The sequence below is a fragment of the Somniosus microcephalus genome, chromosome 4 (genome assembly GCF_052327205.1).
Source record: "Somniosus microcephalus isolate GS21.2 chromosome 4, FLI_Smic_1.0, whole genome shotgun sequence".
Lineage (NCBI taxonomy): Eukaryota > Metazoa > Chordata > Chondrichthyes > Squaliformes > Somniosidae > Somniosus > Somniosus microcephalus.
This window is the reverse complement of record NC_140990.1, coordinates 62626367-62639297: the sequence shown is the minus strand read 5'-3', so window position 1 is coordinate 62639297 and position 12931 is coordinate 62626367.

Below are 12931 nucleotides of genomic sequence, written 5' to 3'. Positions count from 1 at the left end.
TGGGAGTGTTTGATAGGACAGTATAGAGGGTGCTTTACTCTGTATTTAACCCGTGCTGTACCTGCCCTGGGAGTGTTTGATGGGACCGTGTAGAAGGAGCTTTACTCTGTATCTAACCCGTGCTGTACCTGCCCTGGGAGTGTTTGATGGGGCAGTGTAGAGGGAGCTTTACTCTGTCTGTAACCCGTGCTGTACCTACCCTGGGGGTGTTTGATGGGACAGTGTAGAGGGAGCTTTACTCTATATCTAACCCGTGCTGTACCTGCCCTGGGAGTGTTTGACGGGACAGTGTAGAGGGAGATTTACTCTGTATGTAACCCGTGCTGTACCTGCCCTAGGAATGTTTGATGGGATAGTGTAGAGGGAGGTTTACTCTGTATCTAACCCGTGCTGTACCTGCCCTGGGAGTGTTTGATGGGGCAGTGTAGAGTGAGCTTTACTCTGTATCTAACCCGTGCTGTACCTGCCCTGGGAGTGTTTGATGGGACAGTGTAGAGGGAGGTTTACTCTGTATCTAACCCGTGCTGTACCTGCCATGGGAGTGGTTGATGGGACAGTGTAGAGGGCGCTTTACTCTGGACTTAACCCGTGCTGTACCTGCCCTGGGAGTGTTTGATGGGACACTGTAGAAGGAGCTTTACTCTGTATCTAACCCGTGCTGTACCTGCCCTGGGAGTGTTTGATGGGACAGTGTAGAGGGAGCTTTAGTCTGTATGTAACCCGTGCTGTACGTACCCTGGGAGTGTTTGAAGGGACAGTGTAGAGGGAGCTTTACTCTGTATGTAACCCGTGCTGTACCTACCCTGGGAGTGTTTGATGGGACAGTGTAGAGGGAGCTTTACTCTATAGCTAACCCGTGCTGTAGCTGCCCTGGGAGTGTTTGATGGGGCAGTGTAGAGTGAGCTTTACTCTGTATCTAACCGTGCTGTACCTGCCCTGGGAGTGTTTGATGGGACAGTGCAGAGGGAGGTTTACTCTGTATCTAACCCGTGCTGTACCTGCCCTAGGAATGTCTGATGGGATAGTGTAGAGGGAGGTTTACTCTGTATCTAACCCGTGCTGTACCTGCCCTGGGAGTGTTTGATGGGGCAGTGTAGAGTGAGCTTTACTCTGTATCTAACCCGTGCTGTACCTGCCCTGGGAGTGTTTGATGGGACAGTGTAGAGGGAGGTTTACTCTGTATCTAACCCGTGCTGTACCTGCCATGGGAGTGGTTGATGGGACAGTGTAGAGGGCGCTTTACTCTGGACTTAACCCGTGCTGTACCTGCCCTGGGAGTGTTTGATGGGACACTGTAGAAGGAGCTTTACTCTGTATCTAACCCGTGCTGTACCTGCCCTGGGAGTGTTTGATGGGAGAGTGTAGAGGGAGCTTTAGTCTGTATGTAAGCCGTGCTGTACGTACCCTGGGAGTGTTTGAAGGGACAGTGTAGAGGGAGCTTTACTCTGTATGTAACCCGTGCTGTACCTACCCTGGGAGTGTTTGATGGGACAGTGTAGAGGGAGCTTTACTCTATAGCTAACCCGTGCTGTACCTGCCCTGGGAGTGTTTGATGGGACAGTGTAGAGGGGGCTTTACTCTGTATGTAACCCGTGCTGTACCTACCCTGGGAGTGTTTGATGGGACAGTGTAGAGGGAGCTATACTCTGTATCTAACCCGTGCCCTACCTGCCCTGGGAGTGTTTGATGGGACATTGTAGGGGGAGCTTTACTCTGTATCTAACCCGTGCTGTACATGCCCTGGGAGTGTTTGATGGGACATTGTAGAGGGAGCTTTACTCTGTATCTAACCCGTGCTGTACCTGCCCTGGGAGTGTTTGATGGGACAGTGTAGAGGGAGCTTTACTCTATATCTAACCCGTGCTGTACCTGCCCTGGGAGTGTTTGATGGGAGAGTGTAGAGGGAGCTTTAGTCTGTATGTAACCCGTGCTGTACGTACCCTGGGAGTGTTTGAAGGGACAGTGTAGAGGGAGCTTTACTCTGTATGTAACCCGTGCTGTACCTACCCTGGGAGTGTTTGATGGGACAGTGTAGAGGGAGCTTTACTCTATAGCTAACCCGTGCTGTACCTGCCCTGGGAGTGTTTGATGGGACAGTGTAGAGGGGGCTTTACTCTGTATCTAACCCGTGCTGTACCTGCCCTGGGAGTGTTTGATGGGACAGTGTAGAGGGAGCTATACTCTGTATCTAACCCGTGCCCTACCTGCCCTGGGAGTGTTTGATGGGACAGTGTCGAGGAAACTTTACTCTGTATCTAACCCGTGCTGTACCTGCCCTGGGAGTGTTTGATGGGACATTGTAGGGGGAGCTTTACTCTGTATCTAACCCGTGCTGTACATGCCCTGGGAGTGTTTGATGGGACATTGTAGAGGGAGCTTTACTCTGTATCTAACCCGTGCTGTACCTGCCCTGGGAGTGTTTGATGGGACAGTGCAGAGGGAGCTTTACTCTATATCTAACCTGTGCTGTACCTGCCCTGGGAGTGTTTGCTGGGACAGTGTAGAGAGAGCTTTACTTTGTATCTAACCCGTGCTGTACCTGCCCTGGGAGTGTTTGATGGGACAGTGTAGAGGGAGCTTTACTCTGTATCTAACCCATGCTGTACCTGCACTGGGAGTGTTTGATGGGACAATGCAGAGGGAGCTTTACTCTGTATCTACCCTGTGCTGTACCTGCCCTAGGAGTGTTTGATGGGATAGTGTAGAGGGAGGTTTACTCTGTATCTAACCAGTGCTGTACCTGCCCTGGGAGTGTTTGATGGGGCAGTGTAGAGTGAGATTTACTCTGTATCTAACCCATGCTGTACCTGCCCTGTGAGTGTTTGATGGGACAGTATAGAGGGAGGCTTACTCTGTATCTAACCCATGCTGTACCTGCCGTGGGAGTGGTTGATGGGACAGTGTAGAGGGAGATTTACTCTGGATTTAACCCGTGCTGTACCTGCCCTGGGAGTGTTTGATGGGACAGTGTAGAGGGAGCTTTACTCTGTATGTAACCCATGCTGTACCTACCCTGGGAGATTTTGATGGGACAGTTTAGAGGGAGCTTTACTCTATAGCTAACCCGTGCTGTACCTGCCCTGGGAGTGTTTGATGGGACATTGTAGAGGGGGCTTTACTCTGTATCTAACCCGTACTGTACCTGCCCTGGGAGTGTTTGATGGGACAGTGAAGAGGGAGCTTTACTCTGTATCTAACCCGTGCCCTACCTGCCCTGGGAGTGTTTGATGGGACAGTGTAGAGGGGGCTTTACTCTGTATCTAACCCGTACTGTACCTGCCCTGGGAGTGTTTGATGGGACAGTGAAGAGGGAGCTTTACTCTGTATCTAACCTGTGCTGTACCTGCCCTGAGACTGTTTGATGGGACAGTGTCGAGGAAGCTTTACTCTGTATCTAACCCGTGCTGTACCTGCCCTGGGAGTGTTTGATGGGACATTGTAGAGGGAGCTTTACTCTGTATCTAACCCGTGCTGTACATGCCCTGGGAGTGTTTGATGGGACATTGTAGAGGGAGCTTTACTCTGTATCTAACCCGTGCTGTACCTGCCCTGGGAGTGTTTGATGGGGCAGTGTAGAGGGAGCTTTACTCTATATCTAACCTGTGCTGCACCTGCCCTGGGAGTGTTTGATGGGACAGTGTAGAGAGAGCTTTACTTTGTATCTAACCCGTGCTGTACCTGCCCTGGGAGTGTTTGATGGGACAGTGTAGAGGGACCTTTACTCTGTATCTAACCCATGCTGCACCTGCCCTGGGAGTGTTTGATGGGACAGTGGAGAGGGAGCTTTACTCTGTATCTAACCCGTGCTGTGTCTGCCCTGGGAGTGTTTGATGGGACAGTGTAGAGGGTGCTTTACTCTGTATTTAACCCGTGCTGTACCTGCCCTGGGAGTGTTTGATGGGACCGTGTAGAAGGAGCTTTACTCTGTATCTAACCCGTGCTGTACCTGCCCTGGGAGTGTTTGATGGGGCAGTGTAGAGGGAGCTTTACTCTGTCTGTAACCCGTGCTGTACCTACCCTGGGGGTGTTTGATGGGACAGTGTAGAGGGAGCTTTACTCTATATCTAACCCGTGCTATACCTGCCCTGGGAGTGTTTGACGGGACAGTGTAGAGGGAGATTTACTCTGTATGTAACCCGTGCTGTACCTGCCCTAGGAATGTTTGATGGGATAGTGTAGAGGGAGGTTTACTCTGTATCTAACCCGTGCTGTACCTGCCCTGGGAGTGTTTGATGGGGCAGTGTAGAGTGAGCTTTACTCTGTATCTAACCCGTGCTGTACCTGCCCTGGGAGTGTTTGATGGGACAGTGTAGAGGGAGGTTTACTCTGTATCTAACCCGTGCTGTACCTGCCATGGGAGTGGTTGATGGGACAGTGTAGAGGGCGCTTTACTCTGGACTTAACCCGTGCTGTACCTGCCCTGGGAGTGTTTGATGGGACACTGTAGAAGGAGCTTTACTCTGTATCTAACCCGTGCTGTACCTGCCCTGGGAGTGTTTGATGGGAGAGTGTAGAGGGAGCTTTAGTCTGTATGTAACCCGTGCTGTATGTACCCTGGGAGTGTTTGAAGGGACAGTGTAGAGGGAGCTTTACTCTGTATGTAACCCGTGCTGTACCTACCCTGGGAGTGTTTGATGGGACAGTGTAGAGGGAGCTTTACTCTATAGCTAACCCGTGCTGTACCTGCCCTGGGAGTGTTTGATGGGACAGTGTAGAGGGGGCTTTACTCTGTATCTAACCCGTGCTGTACCTGCCCTGGGAGTGTTTGATGGGACAGTGTAGAGGGAGCTATACTCTGTATCTAACCCGTGCCCTACCTGCCCTGGGAGTGTTTGATGGGACAGTGTCGAGGAAACTTTACTCTGTATCTAACCCGTGCTGTACCTGCCCTGGGAGTGTTTGATGGGACATTGTAGGGGGAGCTTTACTCTGTATCTAACCCGTGCTGTACATGCTCTGGGAGTGTTTGATGGGACATTGTAGAGGGAGCTTTACTCTGTATCTAACCCGTGCTGTACCTGCCCTGGGAGTGTTTGATGGGACAGTGTAGAGGGAGCTTTACTCTATATCTAACCTGTGCTGTACCTGCCCTGGGAGTGTTTGCTGGGACAGTGTAGAGAGAGGTTTACTTTGTATCTAACCCGTGCTGTACCTGCCCTGGGAGTGTTTGATGGGACAGTGTAGAGGGAGCTTTACTCTGTATCTAACCCATGCTGTACCTGCACTGGGAGTGTTTGATGGGACAATGTAGAGGGAGCTTTACTCTGTATCTACCCCGTGCTGTACCTGCCCTAGGAGTGTTTGATGGGATAGTGTAGAGGGAGGTTTACTCTGTATCTAACCCGTGCTGTACCTGCCCTGGGAGTGTTTGATGGGGCAGTGTAGAGTGAGATTTACTCTGTATCCAACCCATGCTGTACCTGCCCTGTGAGTGTTTGATGGGACAGTGTAGAGGGAGGCTTACTCTGTATCTAACCCATGCTGTACCTGCCGTGGGAGTGGTTGATGGGACAGTGTAGAGGGAGCTTTACTCTGGATTTAACCCGTGCTGTACCTGCCCTGGGAGTGTTTGATGGGACAGTGTAGAGGGAGCTTTACTCTGTATGTAACCCATGCTGTCCCTACCCTGGGAGATTTTGATGGGACAGTGTAGAGGGAGCTTTACTCTATAGCTAACCCGTGCTGTACCTGCCCTGAGACTGTTTGATGGGACAGTGTCGAGGAAACTTTACTCTGTATCTAACACGTGCTGTACCTGCCCTGGGAGTGTTTGATGGGACATTGTAGAGGGAGCTTTACTCTGTATCTAACCCGTGCTGTACATGCCCTGGGAGTGTTTGATGGGACATTGTAGAGGGAGCTTTACTCTGTATCTAACCCGTGCTGTACCTGCCCTGGGAGTGTTTGATGGGACATTGTAGAGGGAGCTTTACTCTGTATCTAACCCGTGCTGTACATGCCCTGGGAGTGTTTGATGGGACATTGTAGAGGGAGCTTTACTCTGTATCTAACCCGTGCTGTACCTGCCCTGGGAGTGTTTGATGGGACAGTGTAGAGAGAGCTTTACTTTGTATCTAACCCGTGCTGTACCTGCCCTGGGAGTGTTTGATGGGACAGTGTAGCGGGAGCTTTACTCTGTATCTAACCCGTGCTGTACCTGCACTGGGAGTGTTTGATGGGACAATGTAGAGGGAGCTTTACTCTGTATCTACCCCGTGCTGTACCTGCCCTAGGAGTGTTTGATGGGATAGTGTAGAGGGAGGTTTACTCTGTATCTAACCCGTGCTGTACCTGCCCTGGGAGTGTTTGATGGGGCAGTGTAGAGTGAGCTTTACTCTGTATCTAACCCGTGCTGTACCTGCCCTGTGAGTGTTTGATGGGACAGTGTAGAGGGAGGCTTACTCTGTATCTAACCCATGCTGTACCTGCCGTGGGAGTGGTTGATGTGACAGTGTAGAGGGAGCTTTACTCTGGATTTAACCCGTGCTGTACCTGCCCTGGGAGTGTTTGATGGGACAGTGTTGAAGGAGCTTTACTCTGTATCTAACCCGTGCTGTACCTGCCCTGGGAGTGTTTGATGGGACAGTGTAGATGGAGCTTTACTCTGTATGTAACCCGTGCTGTACCTACCCTGGGAGTGTTTGATGGGACAGTGTAGAGGGAGCTTTACTCTGTATGTAACCCGTGCTGTACCTACCCTGGACGTGTTTGATGGGACAGTGTAGAGGGAGCTTTACTCTGTATCTAACCCGTGCTGTACCTGTCCTCGTAGTGTTTGATGGGACAGTGTAGAGGGAGCTTTACTCTCTATCTAACCCGGGCTGCACCTGCCATGGGAGTGTTTGATGGGAAAGTGTAGAGAGAGCTGTACTCTGTATCTAACCCGTGCTGTTCCTGTCCTGGGAGGGTTTGATGGGACAATGTAGACGGAGGTTTACTCTGTATCTAACCCGTGCTGTACCTGCCCTGGGAGTGTTTGATGGGACAGTGTAGAGAGAGGTTTACTCTGTATTTACCCCATGCTGTACCTGTCCTGGGAGTGTTTGATGGGACAATGTAGACGGAGGTTTACTCTGTATCTAACCCGTGCTGTACCTGCCCTGGGAGTTTTTGATGGGACAGTGTAGAGAGAGGTTTACTCTGTATTTAACCCATGCTGTACCTGTCCTGGGAGTGTTTGATGGGACAATGTAGACGGAGGTTTACTCTGTATCTAACCCGTGCTGTACCTGTCCAGCGAGTGTTTGATGGGACAGTTTAGAGAGAGGTTTACTCTGTATTTAACCCATGCTGTACCTGTCCTGGGAGTGTTTGATGGGACAATGTAGATGGAGGTTTACTCTGTATCTAACCCGTGCTGTACCTGCCCTGGGAGTATTTGATGGGACAGTGTAGATGGGACAGTGTAGATGGAGCATTACTCTGTATTTAACCCGTGCTGTACCTGCCGTGGGAGTGTTTGATGGGACAGTGTAGAGGGAGCTTTACTCTGTATCTAACCCATGCTGTACCTGCCCCGGGAGTGTTTGATGGGAATGTGTAGAGGGAGCATTACTCTGTATCTAACCCGTGCTGAACCTGCGCTGGGAGTGTTTGATGGGACTGTGTAGAGGGAGCTTTACTCTGTACCTAACCCGTGCTGTACCTGCCCTGGGAGTGTTTGATGGGACAGTGTAGAGGGAGCTTTTCTCTGCATCTAACCTGTGCTGTACCTGCCCTGGGAGTGTTTGATGGGAAAGTGTAGAGGGAGCTTTACTCTGTATCTAACCCGTCCTGTACCTGTCCTGGGAGTGTTTGATGGGCAGTGTAGAGGGAGCTTTACTCCGTCGGTAACCGGTGTTGTACCTGCCCTAAGAGTGTTTGATGGGACAGTGTAGAGGTAGCTTTAATCTGTATCTAACCCGTGCTGTACCTGCCATGGGAGTGTTTGATGGTACAGTGTAGAGGGAGCTTTGCTCTGTATCTAACGCGTGCTGTACCTGCCATGGGAGTGTTTGATGGGACAGTGTAGAGAGAGCTTTACTCCGTATCTAACCCGTGCTGAACCTGCGCTGGGAGTGTTTGATGGGACTGTGTAGAGGGAGCTTTACTCTTTATCTAACCCGTGCTGTACCTGCCCTGGGAGTGTTTGATGGGACAGTGTAGAGGGAGCTTTACTCTGTATCTAACCCGTGCTGTACCTGACCTGGGAGTGTTTGATGGGACAGTATAGAGGGAGCTTTACTCTGTATCTAACCCGTGCTGTACCTGCCGTTGGGGTGTTTGATGGGACAGATTAGAGGGAGCTTTACTTTGTATCTAACCCGTGCTGTACCTGCCCTGGGAGTGTTTGATGGGACAGTGTAGAGGGAGCCTTACTCTGTATCTAACCCATGCTGTACCTGCCCTGGGAGTGTTTGATGGGACAGTGTAGAGACAGCTTCACTCTTTATCTAACCCGTGCTGTACCTGCCCTGGGAGTTTTTGATGGGACAGTGTAGAGGGAGCTTTACTCTGTATCTAACCTGTGCTGTACCTGCCCTAGGAGTGTTTGATGGGACACTATAGAGAGAGCTTTACTCTGTATCTTACCCGTGCTGGACCTGCCATGGGAGTGTTTCATGTGACAGTGCAGAGGGAGCTTTACTCTGTATCTGACCCGTGCTGTACCTGCCCTGGAAGTGTTTGATGGGACAGTGTAGAGAGAGCTTTACTCTGTATCTAACCCGTGCTGTTCCTGTCCTGGGAGTGTTTGATGGGCTAGTGTAGAGGGAGCTTTACTCTGTATCTAACCCGTGCTGTACCTGTCCTGGGAGTGTTTGATGGGACAGTGTAGAGGGAGCTTATACTCTGTATCTAACCCGTGCTGTACCTGCCCTGGGAGTGTTTGATGTGACAGTGTAGAGGTAGCTTTACTCTGTATCTAACCCGTGCTGCACCTGCCCTGCGAGTGTTTCATGGGACAGTGTCGAGAGAGCTTTACTCTGTATCTAACCCGTGCTGTACCTGCCCTGGAAGTGTTTGATGGGACAGTGTAGAGAGAGCTTTACTCTGTATCTAACCCATGCTGTTCCTGTCCTGGGAGTGTTTGATGGGACAGTGTAGAGGGTGCTTTTCTCTGCATCTAACCCATGCTGTACCTGCCCTGGACGTGTTTGATGGGACAGTGTAGAGGGAGCTTTATTCTGTATCTAACCCGTGCTGTACCTGCCCTAGTAGTGTTTGATGGGACAGTGTAGAGGGAGCTTTACTCTCTATCTAACCCGGGCTGCACCTGCCATGGGAGTGTTTGATGGGAAAGTGTAGAGGGAGCTTTACTCTGTATCTAACCCGTGCTGTTCCTGTCCTGGGAGTGTTTGATGGGACAATGTAGACGGAGGTTTACTCTGTATCTAACCCGTGCTGTACCTGCCCTGGGAGTGTTTGATGGGACAGTGTAGAGAGAGGTTTACTCTGTATTTAACCCATGCTGTACCTGTCCTGGGAGTGTTTGATGGGACAATGTAGACGGAGGTTTACTCTGTATCTAACCCGTGCTGTACCTGTCCAGCGAGTGTTTGATGGGACAGTTTAGAGAGAGGTTTACTCTGTATTTATCCCATGCTGTACCTGTCCTGGGAGTGTTTGATGGGACAATGTAGACGGAGGTTTACTCTGTATCTAACCCGTGCTGTACCTGCCCTGGGAGTGTTTGATGGGACAGTGTAGATGGGACAGTGTAGATGGAGCATTACTCTGTATTTAACCCGTGCTGTACCTGCCGTGGGAGTGTTTGATGGGACAGTGTAGAGGGAGCTTTACTCTGTATCTAACCCATGCTGTACCAGCCCTCGGAGTGTTTGATGGGAAAGTGTAGAAAGAGCTTTTCTCTGCATCTAACGGGTACTATACCTGCCCTGGGAGTGTTTGATGGGACAGTGTAGAGGGAGCTGTATTCTCTATCTAACCCGTGCTGTATCTGCCCTAGGAGTGTTTGATGGGACAGTGTAGAGAGAGCTTTACTCTGTATCTAACCCGTGCTGTACCTGCCCTGGGAGTGTTTGATGGCACAGTGTAGAGTGAGCTTTACACTGTATCTAACCCATGCTATAACAGTCCTGGGAGTGTTTGATGGGACTGTGTAGATGGAGCTTTACTCTGTATCGAACCCGTGCTGTACCTGCCCTGGGAGTTTTTGATGGGACAGTCTAGAGGGAGTTTTACTCTGTATCTAATCCGTGCTGTACCTGCCCTGGGAGTGTTTGATTTGACAGTGTAGAGAGAGCTGTACTCTGTATCTAGCCCCTGCTGTACCTGCCCTGGGAGTGTTTGATGGGACAGTGTAGAGAAAGCTTTACTCTGTATCTAACCCGTGCTGAACCTGCGCTGGGAGTGTTTGATGGGACTGTGTAGAGGGCGCTTTACTCTTTATCTAACCCGTGCTGTACCTGCCCTGGGAGTGTTCGATGGGACAGTGTAGAGGGAGCTTTACTCTGTATCTAACCCGTGCTGTACCTGCCCCGGGAGTGTTTGATGGGAATGTGTAGAGGGAGCATTACTCTGTATCTAACCCGTGCTGAACCTGCGCTGGGAGTGTTTGATGGGACTGTGTAGAGGGAGCTTTACTCTGTACCTAACCCGTGCTGTACCTGCCCTGGGAGTGTTTGATGGGACAGTGTAGAGGGAGCTTTTCTCTGCATCTAACCCGTGCTGTACCTGCCCTGGGAGTGTTTGATGGGACAGTGTAGAGGCAGCTTTACTCTGTATCTAACCCGTCCTGTACCTGTCCTGGGAGTGTTTGATGGGCAGTGTAGAGGGAGCTTTACTCCGTAGGTAACCGGCGTTGTACCTGCCCTCGGAGTGTTTGATGGGACAGTGTAGAGGTAGCTTTAATCTGTATCTAACCCGTGCTGTACCTGCCATGGGAGTGTGTGATGGTACAGTGTAGAGGGAGCTTTGCTCTGTATCTAACGCGTGCTGTACCTGCCATGGGAGTGTTTGATGGGACAGTGTAGAGAGAGCTTTACTCCGTATCTAACCCGTGCTGAACCTGCGCTGGGAGTGTTTGATGGGACTGTGTAGAGGTAGCTTTAATCTGTATCTAACCCGTGCTGTACCTGCCATGGGAGTGTTTGATGGGACTGTGTAGAGGGAGCTTTACTCTTTATCTAACCCGTGCTGTACCTGCCCTGGGAGTGTTTGATGGGACAGTGTAGAGGGAGCTTTACTCTGTATCTAACCCGTGCTGTACCTGACCTGGGAGTGTTTGATGGGACAGTGTATGTGGAGCTTTACTCTGTATCTAACCCGTGCTGTACCTGCCGTGGGAGTGTTTGATGGGACAGTTTAGAGGGAGCTTTACTCTGTATCTAACCCGTGCTGTACCTGCCGTTGGGGTGTTTGATGGGACAGATTAGAGGGAGCTTTACTTTGTATCTAACCCGTGCTGTACCTGCCCTGGGAGTGTTTGATGGGACAGTGTAGAGGGAGCCTTACTCTGTATCTAACCCATGCTGTACCTGCCCTGGGAGTGTTTGATGGGACAGTGTAGAGACAGCTTCACTCTTTATCTAACCCGTGCTGTACCTGCCCTGGGAGTTTTTGATGGGACAGTGTAGAGGGAGCTTTACTCTGTATCTAACCTGTGCTGTACCTGCCCTAGGAGTGTTTGATGGGACACTATAGAGAGAGCTTTACTCTGTATCTTACCCGTGCTGTACCTGCCATGGGAGTGTTTCATGTGACAGTGTAGAGGGAGCTTTACTCTGTATCTGACCCGTGCTGTTCCTGTCCTGGGAGTGTTTGATGGGCTAGTGTAGAGGGAGCTTTACTCTGTATCTAACCCGTACTGTACCTGTCCTGGGAGTGTTTGATGGGACAGTGTAGAGGGAGCTTATACTCTGTATCTAACCCGTGCTGTACCTGCCCTGGGAGTGTTTGATGTGACAGTGTAGAGGTAGCTTTACTCTGTATCGAACCCGTGCTGCACCTGCCCTGCGAGTGTTTCATGGGACAGTGTCGAGAGAGCTTTACTCTGTATCTAACCCGTGCTGTACCTGCCCTGGAAGTGTTTGACGGGACAGTGTAGAGAGAGCTTTACTCTGTATCGAACCCGTGCTGTGCCTGTCCTGGGAGTGTCTGATGGGACAGTGTAGAGGGTGCTTTTCTCTGCATCTAACCCATGCTGTACCTGCCCAGGACGTGTTTGATGGGACAGTGTAGAGGGAGCTTTACTCTGTATCTAACCCGTGCTGTACCTGCCCTAGTAGTGTTTGATGGGACAGTGTAGAGGGAGCTTTACTCTCTATCTAACCCGGGCTGCACCTGCCATGGGAGTGTTTGATGGGAAAGTGTAGAGAGAGCTGTACTCTGTATCTAACCCGTGCTGTTCCTGTCCTGGGAGGGTTTGATGGGACAATGTAGACGGAGGTTTACTCTGTATCTAACCCGTGCTGTACCTGCCCTGGGAGTGTTTGATGGGACAGTGTAGAGAGAGGTTTACTCTGTATTTAACCCATGCTGTACCTGTCCTGGGAGTGTTTGATGGGACAATGTAGACGGAGGTTTACTCTGTATCTAACCCGTGCTGTACCTGCCCTGGGAGTGTTTGATGGGACAGTGTAGAGAGAGGTTTACTCTGTATTTAACCCATGCTGTACCTGTCCTGGGAGTGTTTGATGGGACAATGTAGACGGAGGTTTACTCTGTATCTAACCCGTGCTGTACCTGTCCAGCGAGTGTTTGATGGGACAGTTTAGAGAGAGGTTTACTCTGTATTTAACCCATGCTGTACCTGTCCTGGGAGTGTTTGATGGGACAATGTAGACGGAGGTTAACTCTGTATCGAACCCGTGCTGTACCTGCCCTGGGAGTGTTTGATGGGACAGTGTAGATGGGACAGTGTAGATGGAGCATTACTCTGTATTTAACCCGTGCTGTACCTGCCGTGGGAGTGTTTGATGGGACAGTGTAG